Genomic DNA, 20,486 nt, shown 5'->3' with positions numbered 1-20,486 from the left:
ATATCTCAATGCTTCTAATACCAAACCTGAGATCCTTCCGATAGCATGAGATGTGATATCTCAATGCTTCTAATACCAAACCTGAGATCCTTCCTATAACATGAGATGTGATATCCAAATCCTTCCCCTTCCAAACCTGAGACCCTCCCTTTAGCATGAGATGTGATATCCAACTCCTTCCCATTCCATTCCTGAGACCCTTCTGATAGCATGAGATGTGATATCTCAATGCCTCTAATACCAAACCTGAGATCCTACCTCTAACATGAAATGTGATATCCAACTCTTTCCCCTTCCAAACCTGAGAGCCTTCCTATAGCATGAGATGTGATATCCAAGTCCTTCCCATTCCAATCCTGAGACCCTTCCTATAGCTTGAGATGTGATATCCAACTCCTTCCCATTCCAATTCTGAGACCCTTCCTATACTCTGAGACTTGATATCTCAATGCTTCTAATACCAAACCTGAGACCCGTAATATAACATGAGATGTGATATCCAAATCCTTCCCATTCCAATCCTGAGACCCTTCCGATATCATGAGATGTGATATCTCAAAGCTTCTAATATGAAACTTGAGACCCTCCCTATAGCATGAGATGTGATATCCAAGTCCTTCCATTTCCAATCCTGAGACCCTTCCTATAGCATGAGATGTGATATCTCAATGCTTCTAATACCAAACCTGAGACCCTTCCTATAACATGAGATGGGAATATCCAACTCCTTCCCATTCCAATCCTGAGACCCTTCCGATAGCAGAGATGTGATATCTCAATGCTTATACCAAACCTGAGACCCTTCCTATGGCATGAGATGTGATATCCAACTCCTTGCCATTCAAATCCTGAGACCCTTCCTATAGCATGAGAAGGGATATCCAACTCCTTCCCAATCCAATCCTGAGACCCTTCCGATAGCAGAGACGTGATATCTCAATGCTTCTACCAAACCTGAGACCCTTCCTTTAGCATGAGATGTGATATCCAAATCCTTCACATTCCAATCCTGAGACCCGTCCTATAGCATGAGATGTGATATCTCAATGCTTCTAATACCAAACCTGAGATCCTTCCTATAACATGAGATGTGATATCCAATTCCTTCCCATTCCAAACCTGAGACCCTTCCTACTGGATGAGATGTGATATCCAACTCCTTCCCATTCCAACCCTGAGACCCTTCCTATAGCATGAGATGTGATGTCTCAATGCTTCTAATACCAAACGTGAGATCCTTCCTATAACATGAGATGTGATATCCAACTCCTTCCATTCCAATCCTGAGACCCGTCCTATAGCATGAGATGTGATATCTCAATGCTTATACCAAACCTGAGACCCTTCCTATAGCATGAGATGTGATATCCAACTACTTCCCATTCCAATCCTGAGACCCTTCCTATAGCATGAGATGTGATATCTCAATGCTTCTAATACCAAACCTGAGATCCTTCCTCTAACATGAAATGTGATATCCAACTCCTACCCATTCCAATCCTGAGACCCTTCCTATAGCAAGAGATGTGATATCCAAATCCTTCCCATTCCAATCCTGAGACCCTTCCTATAACATGAGATGTGATATCCAACTCCTTCCCATTCCAACCTGAGACACTTCCTATAGCATGAGAAGGGATATCCAACTCCTTCCCAATCCAATCCTGAGACCCTTCCGATAGCAGAGATGTGATATCTCAATGCTTTTACCAAACCTGAGACCCTTCCTATGGCATGAGATGTGATATCCAACTCCTTGCCATTCAAATCCTGAGACCCTTCCTATAGCATGAGATGTGATATCTCTATGCTTCTAATACCAAACCTGAGACCCTTCCTATAACATGAGATGGGATATCCAACTCCTTCCCATTCCAATCCTGAGACCCTTCCGATAGCAGAGATGTGATATCTCAATGCTTATACCAAACCTGAGAACCTTCCTATGACCTGAGATGTCATATACAACTCCTTCCCATTCCAATCCTGAGACCCTTCCTTTAGCATGAGATGTGATATCTCAATGCTTATACCAAATCTGAGACCCTTCCTATAACATGAGATGTGATATCCAAATCCTTCCCCTTCCAAACCTGAGACCCTCCCTTTAGCATGAGATGTGATATCCAACTCCTTCCCATTCCATTCCTGAGACCCTTCTGATAGCATGAGATGTGATATCTCAATGCCTCTAATACCAAACCTGAGATCCTACCTCTAACATGAAATGTGATATCCAACTCTTTCCCCTTCCAAACCTGAGAGCCTTCCTATAGCATGAGATGTGATATCCAAGTCCTTCCCATTCCAATCCTGAGACCCTTCCTATAGCTTGAGATGTGATATCCAACTCCTTCCCATTCCAATTCTGAGACCCTTCCTATACTATGAGACTTGATATCTCAATGCTTCTAATACCAAACGTGAGACCCGTAATATAACATGAGATGTGATATCGAAATCCTTCCCCTTCCAAACCTTAGACCCTTCCTTTATCATGAGATGTGATATCCAACTCCTTCCCATTCCAATCCTGAGACCCTTCCGATATCATGAGATGTGATATCTCAAAGCTTCTAATAACAAACTTGAGACCCTCCCTATAGCATGAGATGTGATATCCAAGTCCTTCCCATTCCAATCCTGATACCCTTCCTATAGCATGAGATGTGATATCTCAATGCTTCTAATACCAAACCTGAGACCCTTCCTATAACATGAGATGGGAATATCTAACTCCTTCCCATTCCAATCCTGAGACCCTTCCGATAGCAGAGATGTGATATCTCAATGCTTATACCAAACCTGAGATCCTTCCTATAACATGAGATGTGATATCCAACTCCTTCCCATTCCAATCCTGAGACCCTTCCCATAGCATGAGATGTGATATCCAACTCCTTCCCATTCCAATCCTCAGACCCTTCCTATAGCATGAGATATGATATCTCAATACTTCTAATACCAAACGTGAGATCCTTCCGATAACATGAGATGTGATATCCAAATCCTTCCCCTTCCAAACCTGAGACCCTCCCTTTAGCATGAGATGTGATATCCAACTCCTTCCCATTCCAATCCTGAGACCCTTCTGATAGCATGAGATGTGATATCTCAATGCTTCTAATACCAAACCTGAGATCCTTCCGATAGCATGAGATGTGATATCTCAATGCTTCTAATACCAAACCTCAGATCCTTCCTATAACATGAGATGTGATATCCAAATCCTTCCCCTTCCAAACCTGAGACCCTCCCTTTAGCATGAGATGTGATATCCAACTCCTTCCCATTCCATTCCTGAGACCCTTCGGATAGCATGAGATGTGATATCTCAATGCCTCTAATACCAAACCTGAGATCCTACCTCTAACATGAAATGTGATATCCAACTCTTTCCCCTTCCAAACCTGAGAGCCTTCCTATATCATGAGATGTGATATCCAAGTCCTTCCCATTCCAATCCTGAGACCCTTCCTATAGCTTGAGATGTGATATCCAACTCCTTCCCATTCCAATTCTGAGACCCTTCCTATACTCTGAGACTTGATATCTCAATGCTTCTAATACCAAACCTGAGACCCGTAGTATAACATGAGATATGATATCCAAATCCTTCCCCTTCCAAACCTTAGACCCTTCCTTTATCATGAGATGTGATATCCAACTCCTTCCCATTCCAATCCTGAGACCCTTCCGATATCATGAGATGTGATATCTCAAAGCTTCTAATATCAAACTTGAGACCCTCCCTATAGCATGAGATATGATATCCAAGTCCTTCCCATTCCAATCCTGAGACCCTTCCTATAGCATGAGATGTGATATCTCAATGCTTCTAATACCAAACCTGAGACCCTTCCTATAGCATGAGATGTGATATCCAAGTCCTTCCCATTCCAATCCTGAGACCCTTCCTATAGCATGAGATGTGATATCTCAATGCTTCTAATACCAAACCTGAGACCCTTCCTATAACATGAGATGGGAATATCCAACTCCTTCCCATTCCAATCCTGAGACCCTTCCGATAGCAGAGATGTGATATCTCAATGCTTATACCAAACCTGAGACCCTTCCTATGGCATGAGATGTGATATCCAACTCCTTGCCATTCAAATCCTGAGACCCTTCCTATAGCATGAGAAGGGATATCCAACTCCTTCCCAATCCAATCCTGAGACCCTTCCGATAGCAGAGACGTGATATCTCAATGCTTCTACCAAACCTGAGACCCTTCCTTTAGCATGAGATGTGATATCCAAATCCTTCACATTCCAATCCTGAGACCCTTCCTATAGCATGAGATGTGATATCTCAATGCTTCTAATACCAAACCTGAGATCCTTCCTATAACATGAGATGTGATATCCAATTCCTTCCCATTCCAAACCTGAGACCCTTCCTATTGGATGAGTTGTGATATCCAACTCCTTCCCATTCCAACCCTGAGACCCTTCCTATAGCATGAGATGTGATGTCTCAATGCTTCTAATACCAAACCTGAGATCCTTCCTATAACATGAGATGTGATATCCAACTCCTTCCATTCCAATCCTGAGACCCGTCCTATAGCATGAGATGTGATATCTCAATGCTTATACCAAACCTGAGACCCTTCCTATAGCATGAGATGTGATATCCAACTACTTCCCATTCCAATCCTGAGACCCTTCCTATAGCATGGGATGTGATATCTCAATGCTTCTAATACCAAACCTGAGATCCTTCCTCTAACATGAAATGTGATATCCAACTCCTTCCCTTTCCAAACCTAAGAGCCTATCTATAGCATGAGATGTGATATCCAAGTCCTTCCCATTCCAATCCTTAGACCCTTCCTACAGCATGCAATATGATATCTCGATGATTCTAATAACAAACCTGAGACCCGTCCTATAGCATGAGATATGATATCCAAGTCCTTCCCATTCCAATCCTGAGACCCTTCCTATAACATGAGATGTGATATCCAACTCCTTCCCGTTCCAAACCTGAGACCCTTCCTTTAGCATGAGATGTGATATCCAGCTCCTTCCCATTCCAATCCTGAGACACTTCCGATAGCATGAGATGTGATATCTCAATGCTTCTAATATCAAAACTGAGACCCTCCCTATAGCATGATATGTGATATCTAAGTCCTTCCCATTCCAATCCTGAGACACTCCCTATAGCATGAGATGTGATATCCAACTCTTTCCCATTCCAATCCTGAGACCCTTCCTATAGCATGAGATATGATATCTCAATACTTCTAATACCAAACGTGAGAACCTTCCGATAACATGAGATGTGATATCCAAATCCTTCCCCTTCCAAACCTGAGACCCTCCCTTTAGCATGAGATGTGATATCCAACTCCTTCCCATTCCAATCCTGAGACCCTTCTGATAGCATGAGATGTGATATCTCAATGCTTCTAATACCAAACCTGAGATCCTTCCGATAGCATGAGATGTGATATCCAAGTCCTTCCCATTCCAATCCTGAGACCCTTCCTATAGCATGAGATGTGATATCTCAATGCTTCTAATACCAAACCTGAGACCCTTCCTATAGCATGAGATGTGATATCCAAGTCCTTCCCATTCCAATCCTGAGACCCTTCCTATAGCATGAGATGTGATATCTCAATGCTTCTAATACCAAACCTGAGACCCTTCCTATAACATGAGATGGGAATATCCAACTCCTTCCCATTCCAATCCTGAGACCCTTCCGATAGCAGAGATGTGATATCTCAATGCTTATACCAAACCTGAGACCCTTCCTATGGCATGAGATGTGATATCCAACTCCTTGCCATTCAAATCCTGAGACCCTTCCTATAGCATGAGAAGGGATATCCAACTCCTTCCCAATCCAATCCTGAGACCCTTCCGATAGCAGAGACGTGATATCTCAATGCTTCTACCAAACCTGAGACCCTTCCTTTAGCATGAGATGTGATATCCAAATCCTTCACATTCCAATCCTGAGACCCTTCCTATAGCATGAGATGTGATATCTCAATGCTTCTAATACCAAACCTGAGATCCTTCCTATAACATGAGATGTGATATCCAATTCCTTCCCATTCCAAACCTGAGACCCTTCCTATTGGATGAGTTGTGATATCCAACTCCTTCCCATTCCAACCCTGAGACCCTTCCTATAGCATGAGATGTGATGTCTCAATGCTTCTAATACCAAACCTGAGATCCTTCCTATAACATGAGATGTGATATCCAACTCCTTCCATTCCAATCCTGAGACCCGTCCTATAGCATGAGATGTGATATCTCAATGCTTATACCAAACCTGAGACCCTTCCTATAGCATGAGATGTGATATCCAACTACTTCCCATTCCAATCCTGAGACCCTTCCTATAGCATGGGATGTGATATCTCAATGCTTCTAATACCAAACCTGAGATCCTTCCTCTAACATGAAATGTGATATCCAACTCCTTCCCTTTCCAAACCTAAGAGCCTATCTATAGCATGAGATGTGATATCCAAGTCCTTCCCATTCCAATCCTTAGACCCTTCCTACAGCATGCAATATGATATCTCGATGATTCTAATAACAAACCTGAGACCCGTCCTATAGCATGAGATATGATATCCAAGTCCTTCCCATTCCAATCCTGAGACCCTTCCTATAACATGAGATGTGATATCCAACTCCTTCCCGTTCCAAACCTGAGACCCTTCCTTTAGCATGAGATGTGATATCCAGCTCCTTCCCATTCCAATCCTGAGACACTTCCGATAGCATGAGATGTGATATCTCAATGCTTCTAATATCAAAACTGAGACCCTCCCTATAGCATGATATGTGATATCTAAGTCCTTCCCATTCCAATCCTGAGACACTCCCTATAGCATGAGATGTGATATCCAACTCTTTCGCATTCCAATCCTGAGACCCTTCCTATAGCATGAGATATGATATCTCAATACTTCTAATACCAAACGTGAGAACCTTCCGATAACATGAGATGTGATATCCAAATCCTTCCCCTTCCAAACCTGAGACCCTCCCTTTAGCATGAGATGTGATATCCAACTCCTTCCCATTCCAATCCTGAGACCCTTCTGATAGCATGAGATGTGATATCTCAATGCTTCTAATACCAAACCTGAGATCCTTCCGATAGCATGAGATGTGATATCTCAATGCTTCTAATACCAAACCTGAGATCCTTCCTATAACATGAGATGTGATATCCAAATCCTTCCCCTTCCAAACCTGAGACCCTCCCTTTAGCATGAGATGTGATATCCAACTCCTTCCCATTCCATTCCTGAGACCCTTCTGATAGCATGAGATGTGATATCTCAATGCCTCTAATACCAAACCTGAGATCCTACCTCTAACATGAAATGTGATATCCAACTCTTTCCCCTTCCAAACCTGAGAGCCTTCCTATAGCATGAGATGTGATATCCAAGTCCTTCCCATTCCAATCCTGAGACCCTTCCTATAGCTTGAGATGTGATATCCAACTCCTTCCCATTCCAATTCTGAGACCCTTCCTATACTCTGAGACTTGATATCTCAATGCTTCTAATACCAAACCTGAGACCCGTAATATAACATGAGATGTGATATCCAAATCCTTCCCATTCCAATCCTGAGACCCTTCCGATATCATGAGATGTGATATCTCAAAGCTTCTAATATGAAACTTGAGACCCTCCCTATAGCATGAGATGTGATATCCAAGTCCTTCCATTTCCAATCCTGAGACCCTTCCTATAGCATGAGATGTGATATCTCAATGCTTCTAATACCAAACCTGAGACCCTTCCTATAACATGAGATGGGAATATCCAACTCCTTCCCATTCCAATCCTGAGACCCTTCCGATAGCAGAGATGTGATATCTCAATGCTTATACCAAACCTGAGACCCTTCCTATGGCATGAGATGTGATATCCAACTCCTTGCCATTCAAATCCTGAGACCCTTCCTATAGCATGAGAAGGGATATCCAACTCCTTCCCAATCCAATCCTGAGACCCTTCCGATAGCAGAGACGTGATATCTCAATGCTTCTACCAAACCTGAGACCCTTCCTTTAGCATGAGATGTGATATCCAAATCCTTCACATTCCAATCCTGAGACCCGTCCTATAGCATGAGATGTGATATCTCAATGCTTCTAATACCAAACCTGAGATCCTTCCTATAACATGAGATGTGATATCCAATTCCTTCCCATTCCAAACCTGAGACCCTTCCTACTGGATGAGATGTGATATCCAACTCCTTCCCATTCCAACCCTGAGACCCTTCCTATAGCATGAGATGTGATGTCTCAATGCTTCTAATACCAAACCTGAGATCCTTCCTATAACATGAGATGTGATATCCAACTCCTTCCATTCCAATCCTGAGACCCGTCCTATAGCATGAGATGTGATATCTCAATGCTTATACCAAACCTGAGACCCTTCCTATAGCATGAGATGTGATATCCAACTACTTCCCATTCCAATCCTGAGACCCTTCCTATAGCATGAGATGTGATATCTCAATGCTTCTAATACCAAACCTGAGATCCTTCCTCTAACATGAAATGTGATATCCAACTCCTACCCATTCCAATCCTGAGACCCTTCCTATAGCAAGAGATGTGATATCCAAATCCTTCCCATTCCAATCCTGAGACCCTTCCTATAACATGAGATGTGATATCCAACTCCTTCCCATTCCAACCTGAGACACTTCCTATAGCATGAGAAGGGATATCCAACTCCTTCCCAATCCAATCCTGAGACCCTTCCGATAGCAGAGATGTGATATCTCAATGCTTATACCAAACCTGAGACCCTTCCTATGGCATGAGATGTGATATCCAACTCCTTGCCATTCAAATCCTGAGACCCTTCCTATAGCATGAGATGTGATATCTCTATGCTTCTAATACCAAACCTGAGACCCTTCCTATAACATGAGATGGGATATCCAACTCCTTCCCATTCCAATCCTGAGACCCTTCCGATAGCAGAGATGTGATATCTCAATGCTTATACCAAACCTGAGAACCTTCCTATGACCTGAGATGTCATATACAACTCCTTCCCATTCCAATCCTGAGACCCTTCCTTTAGCATGAGATGTGATATCTCAATGCTTATACCAAATCTGAGACCCTTCCTATAGCATGAGATGTGATATCCAATTCCTTCCCATTCCAATCCTGAGACCCTTCCTATAGCATGAGATGTGATATCTCAATGCTTATACCAAACCTGAGAGCCTACCTATAGCATGAGATGTGATATCCAAGTCCATCCCATTCCAATCCTTAGACCCTTCCTACAGCATGCGATGTGATATCTCAATGATTCTAATACCAAACCAGAGACTCTTCCTATAACATGAGATGGGACATCCAACTCCTTCCCATTCCAATCCTGAGCCGCTTCCGATAGCAGAGATGTGATATCTCAATGCTTATACCAAACCTGAGACCCTTCCTATAACATGAGATGTGATATCCAACTCCTTCCCGTTCCAAACCTGAGACACTAACTATAGCATATGTGATATCCAACTCCTTCCCATTCCAAACATGAGACCCTTCCTATAGCAAGAAAGTAATATCCAACTCCTACCCATTCCAATCCTGAGACCCTTCCTATAGCAAGAGATGTGATATCCAAATCCTTCCCATTCCAATCCTGAGACCCTTCCTATAACATGAGATGTGATATCCAACTCCTTCCTATTCCAACCTGAGACACTTCCTATAGCATGGGAAGGGATATCCAACTCCTTCCCAATCCAATCCTGAGACCCTTCCGATAGCAGAGATGTGATATCTCAATGCTTATACCAAACCTGAGACCCTTCCTATGGCATGAGATGTGATATCCAACTCCTTGCCATTCAAATCCTGAGACCCTTCCTATAGCATGAGATGTGATATCTCTATGCTTCTAATACCAAACCTGAGACCCTTCCTATAACATGAGATGGGATATCCAACTCCTTACCATTCCAATCCTGAGACCCTTCCGATAGCAGAGATGTGATATCTCAATGCTTATACCAAACCTGAGAACCTTCCTATGGCCTGAGATGTCATATACAACTCCTTCCCATTCCAATCCTGAGACCCTTCCTTTAGCATGAGATGTGATATCTCAATGCTTATACCAAATCTGAGACCCTTCCTATAGCATGAGATGTGATATCCAATTCCTTCCCATTCCAATCCTGAGACCCTTCCTATAGCATGAGATGTGATATCTCAATGCTTATACCAAACCACCTGAGAGCCTACCTATAGCATGAGATGTGATATCCAAGTCCATCCCATTCCAATCCTTAGACCCTTCCTACAGCATGCGATGTGATATCTCAATGATTCTAATACCAAACCAGAGACTCTTCCTATAACATGAGATGGGATATCCAACTCCTTCCCATTCCAATCCTGAGCCGCATCCGATAGCAGAGATGTGATATCTCAATGCTTATACCAAACCTGAGACCCTTCCTATAACATGAGATATGATATCCAACTCCTTCCCTTTCCAAACCTGAGACACTAACTATAGCATATGTGATATCCAACTCCTTTCCATTCCAAACATGAGACCCTTCCTATAGCAAGAAAGTAATATCCAACTCCTACCCATTCCAATCCTGAGACCCTTCCTATAGCAAGAGATGTGATATCCAAATCCTTCCCATTCCAATCCTGAGACCCTTCCTATAACATGAATGAGATGTGATATCCAACTCCTTCCCATTCCAACCTGAGACACTTCCTATAGCATGAGAAGGGATAACCAACTCCTTCCCAATCCAATCCTGAGACCCTTCCGATAGCAGAGATGTGATATCTCAATGCTTATACCAAACCTGAGACCCTTCCTATGGCATGAGATGTGATATCCAACTCCTTCCCAATCCAATCCTGAGACCCTTCCGATAGCAGAGACGTGATATCTCAATGCTTCTACCAAACCTGAGACCCTTCCTTTAGCATGAGATGTGATATCCAAATCCTTCACATTCCAATCCTGAGACCCTTCCTATAGCATGAGATATGATATCTCAATACTTCTAATACCAAACGTGAGATCCTTCCGATAACATGAGATGTGATATCCAAATCCTTCCCCTTCCAAACCTGAGACCCTCCCTTTAGCATGAGATGTGATATCCAACTCCTTCCTATTCCAATCCTGAAACTCTTCTGATAGCATGAGATGTGATATCTCAATGCTTCTAATACCAAACCTGAGATCCTTCCGATAGCATGAGATGTGATATCTCAATGCTTCTAATACCAAACCTGAGATCCTTCCTATAACATGAGATGTGATATCCAAATCCTTCCCCTTCCAAACCTGAGACCCTCCCTTTAGCATGAGATGTGATATCCAACTCCTTCCCATTCCATTCCTGAGACCCTTCTGATAGCATGAGATGTGATATCTCAATGCCTCTAATACCAAACCTGAGATCCTACCTCTAACATGAAATTTGATATCCAACTCTTTCCCCTTCCAAACCTGAGAGCCTTCCTATAGCATGAGATGTGATATCCAAGTCCTTCCCATTCCAATCCTGAGACCCTTCCTATAGCTTGAGATGTGATATCCAACTCCTTCCCATTCCAATTCTGAGACCCTTCCTATACTATGAGACTTGATATCTCAATGCTTCTAATACCAAACGTGAGACCCGTAATATAACATGAGATGTGATATCGAAATCCTTCCCCTTCCAAACCTTAGACCCTTCCTTTATCATGAGATGTGATATCCAACTCCTTCCCATTCCAATCCTGAGACCCTTCCGATATCATGAGATGTGATATCTCAAAGCTTCTAATATCAAACTTGAGACCCTCCCTATAGCATGAGATGTGATATCCAAGTCCTTCCCATTCCAATCCTGATACCCTTCCTATAGCATGAGATGTGATATCTCAATGCTTCTAATACCAAACCTGAGACCCTTCCTATAACATGAGATGGGAATATCCAACTCCTTCCCATTCCAATCCTGAGACCCTTCCGATAGCAGAGATGTGATATCTCATTGCTTATACCAAACCTGAGATCCTTCCTATAACATGAGATGTGATATCCAACTCCTTCCCATTCCAATCCTGAGACACTTCCTACAGCATGAGATGTGATATCTCACTGCTTATACCAAACCTGAGACCCTTCCCATAGCATGAGATGTGATATCCAACTCCTTCCCATTCCAATCCTCAGACCCTTCCTATAGCATGAGATGTGATATCTCAATGCTTCTAATATCAAACTTGAGACCCTACCTATAGCATGAGATGTGATATCCAAATCCTTTTCCTTCCAAACCTGAGACCCTCCCTTTAGCTTGAGATGTGATATCCAACTCCTTCCCATTCCAATCCTGAGACCCTTCCTATAGCATGAGATATGATATCTCAATACTTCTAATACCAAACGTGAGATCCTTCCGATAACATGAGATGTGATATCCAAATCCTTCCCCTTCCAAACCTGAGACCCTCCCTTTAGCTTGAGATGTGACATCCAACTCCTTCCCATTCCAATTCTGAGACCCTTCCTATACTATGAGACTTGATATCTCAATGCTTCTAATACCAAACGTGAGACCCGTAATATAACATGAGATGTGATATCGAAATCCTTCCCCTTCCAAACCTTAGACCCTTCCTTTATCATGAGATGTGATATCCAACTCCTTCCCATTCCAATCCTGAGACCCTTCCGATATCATGAGATGTGATATCTCAAAGCTTCTAATATCAAACTTGAGACCCTCCCTATAGCATGAGATGTGATATCCAAATCCTTCCCATTCCAATCCTGAGACCCTTCCTATAACATGAGATGTGATATCCAACTCCTTCCTATTCCAACCTGAGACACTTCCTATAGCATGAGAAGGGATATCCAACTCCTTCCCAATCCAATCCTGAGACCCTTCCGATAGCAGAGATGTGATATCTCAATGCTTATACCAAACCTGAGACCCTTCCTATGGCATGAGATGTGATATCCAACTCCTTGCCATTCAAATCCTGAGACCCTTCCTATAGCATGAGATGTGATATCTCTATGCTTCTAATACCAAACCTGAGACCCTTCCTATAACATGAGATGGGATATCCAACTCCTTACCATTCCAATCCTGAGACCCTTCCGATAGCAGAGATGTGATATCTCAATGCTTATACCAAACCTGAGAACCTTCCTATGGCCTGAGATGTCATATACAACTCCTTCCCATTCCAATCCTGAGACCCTTCCTTTAGCATGAGATGTGATATCTCAATGCTTATACCAAATCTGAGACCCTTCCTATAGCATGAGATGTGATATCCAATTCCTTCCCATTCCAATCCTGAGACCCTTCCTATAGCATGAGATGTGATATCTCAATGCTTATACCAAACCACCTGAGAGCCTACCTATAGCATGAGATGTGATATCCAAGTCCATCCCATTCCAATCCTTAGACCCTTCCTACAGCATGCGATGTGATATCTCAATGATTCTAATACCAAACCAGAGACTCTTCCTATAACATGAGATGGGATATCCAACTCCTTCCCATTCCAATCCTGAGCCGCATCCGATAGCAGAGATGTGATATCTCAATGCTTATACCAAACCTGAGACCCTTCCTATAACATGAGATATGATATCCAACTCCTTCCCTTTCCAAACCTGAGACACTAACTATAGCATATGTGATATCCAACTCCTTTCCATTCCAAACATGAGACCCTTCCTATAGCAAGAAAGTAATATCCAACTCCTACCCATTCCAATCCTGAGACCCTTCCTATAGCAAGAGATGTGATATCCAAATCCTTCCCATTCCAATCCTGAGACCCTTCCTATAACATGAATGAGATGTGATATCCAACTCCTTCCCATTCCAACCTGAGACACTTCCTATAGCATGAGAAGGGATAACCAACTCCTTCCCAATCCAATCCTGAGACCCTTCCGATAGCAGAGATGTGATATCTCAATGCTTATACCAAACCTGAGACCCTTCCTATGGCATGAGATGTGATATCCAACTCCTTCCCAATCCAATCCTGAGACCCTTCCGATAGCAGAGACGTGATATCTCAATGCTTCTACCAAACCTGAGACCCTTCCTTTAGCATGAGATGTGATATCCAAATCCTTCACATTCCAATCCTGAGACCCTTCCTATAGCATGAGATATGATATCTCAATACTTCTAATACCAAACGTGAGATCCTTCCGATAACATGAGATGTGATATCCAAATCCTTCCCCTTCCAAACCTGAGACCCTCCCTTTAGCATGAGATGTGATATCCAACTCCTTCCTATTCCAATCCTGAAACTCTTCTGATAGCATGAGATGTGATATCTCAATGCTTCTAATACCAAACCTGAGATCCTTCCGATAGCATGAGATGTGATATCTCAATGCTTCTAATACCAAACCTGAGATCCTTCCTATAACATGAGATGTGATATCCAAATCCTTCCCCTTCCAAACCTGAGACCCTCCCTTTAGCATGAGATGTGATATCCAACTCCTTCCCATTCCATTCCTGAGACCCTTCTGATAGCATGAGATGTGATATCTCAATGCCTCTAATACCAAACCTGAGATCCTACCTCTAACATGAAATTTGATATCCAACTCTTTCCCCTTCCAAACCTGAGAGCCTTCCTATAGCATGAGATGTGATATCCAAGTCCTTCCCATTCCAATCCTGAGACCCTTCCTATAGCTTGAGATGTGATATCCAACTCCTTCCCATTCCAATTCTGAGACCCTTCCTATACTATGAGACTTGATATCTCAATGCTTCTAATACCAAACGTGAGACCCGTAATATAACATGAGATGTGATATCGAAATCCTTCCCCTTCCAAACCTTAGACCCTTCCTTTATCATGAGATGTGATATCCAACTCCTTCCCATTCCAATCCTGAGACCCTTCCGATATCATGAGATGTGATATCTCAAAGCTTCTAATATCAAACTTGAGACCCTCCCTATAGCATGAGATGTGATATCCAAGTCCTTCCCATTCCAATCCTGATACCCTTCCTATAGCATGAGATGTGATATCTCAATGCTTCTAATACCAAACCTGAGACCCTTCCTATAACATGAGATGGGAATATCCAACTCCTTCCCATTCCAATCCTGAGACCCTTCCGATAGCAGAGATGTGATATCTCATTGCTTATACCAAACCTGAGATCCTTCCTATAACATGAGATGTGATATCCAACTCCTTCCCATTCCAATCCTGAGACACTTCCTACAGCATGAGATGTGATATCTCACTGCTTATACCAAACCTGAGACCCTTCCCATAGCATGAGATGTGATATCCAACTCCTTCCCATTCCAATCCTCAGACCCTTCCTATAGCATGAGATGTGATATCTCAATGCTTCTAATATCAAACTTGAGACCCTACCTATAGCATGAGATGTGATATCCAAATCCTTTTCCTTCCAAACCTGAGACCCTCCCTTTAGCTTGAGATGTGATATCCAACTCCTTCCCATTCCAATCCTGAGACCCTTCCTATAGCATGAGATATGATATCTCAATACTTCTAATACCAAACGTGAGATCCTTCCGATAACATGAGATGTGATATCCAAATCCTTCCCCTTCCAAACCTGAGACCCTCCCTTTAGCTTGAGATGTGACATCCAACTCCTTCCCATTCCAATTCTGAGACCCTTCCTATACTATGAGACTTGATATCTCAATGCTTCTAATACCAAACGTGAGACCCGTAATATAACATGAGATGTGATATCGAAATCCTTCCCCTTCCAAACCTTAGACCCTTCCTTTATCATGAGATGTGATATCCAACTCCTTCCCATTCCAATCCTGAGACCCTTCCGATATCATGAGATGTGATATCTCAAAGCTTCTAATATCAAACTTGAGACCCTCCCTATAGCATGAGATGTGATATCCAAGTCCTTCCCATTCCAATCCTGATACCCTTCCTATAGCATGAGATGTGATATCTCAATGCTTCTAATACCAAACCTGAGACCCTTCCTATAACATGAGATGGGAATATCCAACTCCTTCCCATTCCAATCCTGAGACCCTTCCGATAGCAGAGATGTGATATCTCAATGCTTATACCAAACCTGAGATCCTTCCTATAACATGAGATGTGATATCCAAGTCCTTCCCATTCCAATCCTGAGACACTTCCTATAGCATGAGATGTGATATCCAACTCCTTCCCATTCCAATCCTGAGACCCTTCCTATAGCATGAGATATGATAGCTCAATACTTCTAATACCAAACGTGAGATCCTTCCGATAACATGAGATGTGATATCCAAATCCTTCCCCTTCCAAACCTGAGACCCTCCCTTTAGCATGAGATGTGATATCCAACTCCTTCCCATTCCAATCCTGAGACCCTTCTGATAGCATGAGATGTGATATCTCAATGCTTCTAATACCAAACCTGAGATCCTTCCGATAGCATGAGATGTGATATCTCAATGCTTCTAATACCAAACCTCAGATCCTTCCTATAACATGAGATGTGATATCCAAATCCTTCCCCTTCCAAACCTGAGACCCTCCCTTTAGCATGAGATGTGATATCCAACTCCTTCCCATTCCATTCCTGAGACCCTTCTGATAGCATGAGATGTGATATCTCAATGCCTCTACTACCAAACCTGAGATCCTACCTCTAACATGAAATGTGATATCCAACTCTTTCCCCTTCCAAACCTGAGAGCCTTCCTATATCATGAGATGTGATATCCAAGTCCTTCCCATTCCAATCCTGAGACCCTTCCTATAGCTTGAGATGTGATATCCAACTCCTTCCCATTCCAATTCTGAGACCCTTCCTATACTCTGAGACTTGATATCTCAATGCTTCTAATACCAAACCTGAGACCCGTAGTATAACATGAGATATGATATCCAAATCCTTCCCCTTCCAAACCTTAGACCCTTCCTTTATCATGAGATGTGATATCCAACTCCTTCCCATTCCAATCCTGAGACCCTTCCGATATCATGAGATGTGATATCTCAAAGCTTTTAATATCAAACTTGAGACCCTCCCTATAGCATGAGATGTGATATCCAAGTCCTTCCCATTCCAATCCTGAGACCCTTCCTATAGCATGAGATGTGATATCTCAATGCTTCTAATACCAAACCTGAGACCCTTCCTATAGCATGAGATGTGATATCCAAGTCCTTCCCATTCCAATCCTGAGACCCTTCCGATAGCAGAGATGTGATATCTCAATGCTTATACCAAACCTGAGACCCTTCCTATGGCATGAGATGTGATATCCAACTCCTTGCCATTCAAATCCTGAGACCCTTCCTATAGCATGAGAAGGGATATCCAACTCCTTCCCAATCCAATCCTGAGACCCTTCCGATAGCAGAGACGTGATATCTCAATGCTTCTACCAAACCTGAGACCCTTCCTTTAGCATGAGATGTGATATCCAAATCCTTCACATTCCAATCCTGAGACCCTTCCTATAGCATGAGATGTGATATCTCAATGCTTCTAATACCAAACCTGAGATCCTTCCTATAACATGAGATGTGATATCCAATTCCTTCCCATTCCAAACCTGAGACCCTTCCTATTGGATGAGTTGTGATATCCAACTCCTTCCCATTCCAACCCTGAGACCCTTCCTATAACATGAGATGTGATATCCAACTCCTTCCATTCCAATCCTGAGACCCGTCCTATAGCATGAGATGTGATATCTCAATGCTTATACCAAACCTGAGACCCTTCCTATAGCATGAGATGTGATATCCAACTACTTCCCATTCCAATCCTGAGACCCTTCCTATAGCATGGGATGTGATATCTCAATGCTTCTAATACCAAACCTGAGATCCTTCCTCTAACATGAAATGTGATATCCAACTCCTTCCCTTTCCAAACCTAAGAGCCTATCTATAGCATGAGATGTGATATCCAAGTCCTTCCCATTCCAATCCTTAGACCCTTCCTACAGCATGCAATATGATATCTCAATGATTCTAATAACAAACCTGAGACCCGTCCTATAGCATGAGATATGATATCCAAGTCCTTCCCATTCCAATCCTGAGACCCTTCCTATAACATGAGATGTGATATCCAACTCCTTCCCGTTCCAAACCTGAGACCCTTCCTTTAGCATGAGATGTGATATCCAGCTCCTTCCCATTCCAATCCTGAGACACTTCCGATAGCATGAGATGTGATATCTCAATGCTTCTAATATCAAAACTGAGACCCTCCCTATAGCATGATATGTGATATCTAAGTCCTTCCCATTCCAATCCTGAGACACTCCCTATAGCATGAGATGTGATATCCAACTCTTTCCCATTCCAATCCTGAGACCCTTCCTATAGCATGAGATATGATATCTCAATACTTCTAATACCAAACGTGAGATCCTTCCGATAACATGAGATGTGATATCCAAATCCTTCCCCTTCCAAACCTGAGACCCTCCCTTTAGCATGAGATGTGATATCCAACTCCTTCCCATTCCAATCCTGAGACCCTTCTGATAGCATGAGATGTGATATCTCAATGCTTCTAATACCAAACCTGAGATCCTTCCGATAGCATGAGATGTGATATCTCAATGCTTCTAATACCAAACCTGAGATCCTTCCTATAACATGAGATGTGATATCCAAATCCTTCCCCTTCCAAACCTGAGACCCTCCCTTTAGCATGAGATGTGATATCCAAATCCTTCACATTCCAATCCTGAGACCCTTCCGATAGCATGAGATGTGATATCTCAATGCTTCTACCAAACCTGAGACCCTTCCTTTAGCATGAGATGTGATATCCAAATCCTTCACATTCCAATCCTGAGACCCTTCCTATAGCATGAGATGTGATATCTCAATGCTTCTAATACCAAACCTGAGATCCTTCCTATAACATGAGATGTGATATCCAATTCCTTTCCATTCCAAACCTGAGACCCTTCCTATTGGATGAGTTGTGATATCCAACTCCTTCCCATTCCAACCCTGAGACCCTTCCTATAGCATGAGATGTGATGTCTCAATGCTTCTAATACCAAACCTGAGATCCTTCCTATAACATGAGATGTGATATCCAACTTCTTCCATTCCAATCCTGAGACCCGTCCTATAGCATGAGATGTGATATCTCAATGCTTATACCAAACCTGAGACACTTCCTATAGCATGAGATGTGATATCCAACTACTTCCCATTCCAATCCTGAGACCCTTCCTATAGCATGGGATGTGATATCTCAATGCTTCTAATACCAAACCTGAGATCCTTCCTCTAACATGAAATGTGATATCCAACTCCTTCCCTTTCCAAACCTAAGAGCCTATCTATAGCAAGAGATGTGATATCCAAGTCCTTCCCATTCCAATCCTTAGACCCTTCCTACAGCATGCAATATGATATCTCAATGATTCTAATAACAAAACTGAGACCCGTCCTATAGCATGAGATATGATATCCAAGTCCTTCCCATTCCAATCCTGAGACCCTTCCTATAACATGAGATGTGATATCCAACTCCTTCCCGTTCCAAACCTGAGACCCTTCCTTTAGCATGAGATGTGATATCCAGCTCCTTCCCATTCCAATCCTGAGACACTTCCGATAGCATGAGATGTGATATCTCAATGCTTCTAATATCAAAACTGAGACCCTCCCTATAGCATGATATGTGATATCTAAGTCCTTCCCATTCCAATCCTGAGACACTCCCTATAGCATGAGATGTGATATCCAACTCTTTCCCATTCCAATCCTGAGACCCTTCCTATAGCATGAGATATGATATCTCAATACTTCTAATACCAAACGTGAGATCCTTCCGATAACATGAGATGTGATATCCAAATCCTTCCCCTTCCAAACCTGAGACCCTCCCTTTAGCATGAGATGTGATATCCAACTCCTTCCCATTCCAATCCTGAGACCCTTCTGATAGCATGAGATGTGATATCTCAATGCTTCTAATACCAAACCTGAGATCCTTCCGATAGCATGAGATGTGATATCTCAATGCTTCTAATACCAAACCTGAGATCCTTCCTATAACATGAGATGTGATATCCAAATCCTTCCCCTTCCAAACCTGAGACCCTCCCTTTAGCATGAGATGTGATATCCAACTCCTTCCCATTCCAATTCTGAGACCCTTCCTATACTCTGAGACTTGATATCTCAATGCTTCTAATACCAAACCTGAGATCCTACCTCTAACATGAAATGTGATATCCAACTCTTTCCCCTTCCAAACCTGAGAGCCTTCCTATAGCATGAGATGTGATATCCAAGTCCTTCCCATTCCAATCCTGAGACCCTTCCTATAGCTTGAGATGTGATATCCAACTCCTTCCCATTCCAATTCTGAGACCCTTCCTATACTCTGAGACTTGATATCTCAATGCTTCTAATACCAAACC

Source organism: Ambystoma mexicanum, chromosome 12 (assembly GCF_040938575.1).
Source record: "Ambystoma mexicanum isolate Mex_15411 chromosome 12, UKY_AmexF1_1, whole genome shotgun sequence".
Taxonomy (NCBI): domain Eukaryota; kingdom Metazoa; phylum Chordata; class Amphibia; order Caudata; family Ambystomatidae; genus Ambystoma; species Ambystoma mexicanum.
The sequence above is the reverse complement of the archived record's forward strand: the minus strand, read 5'-3'. Positions refer to the sequence as shown.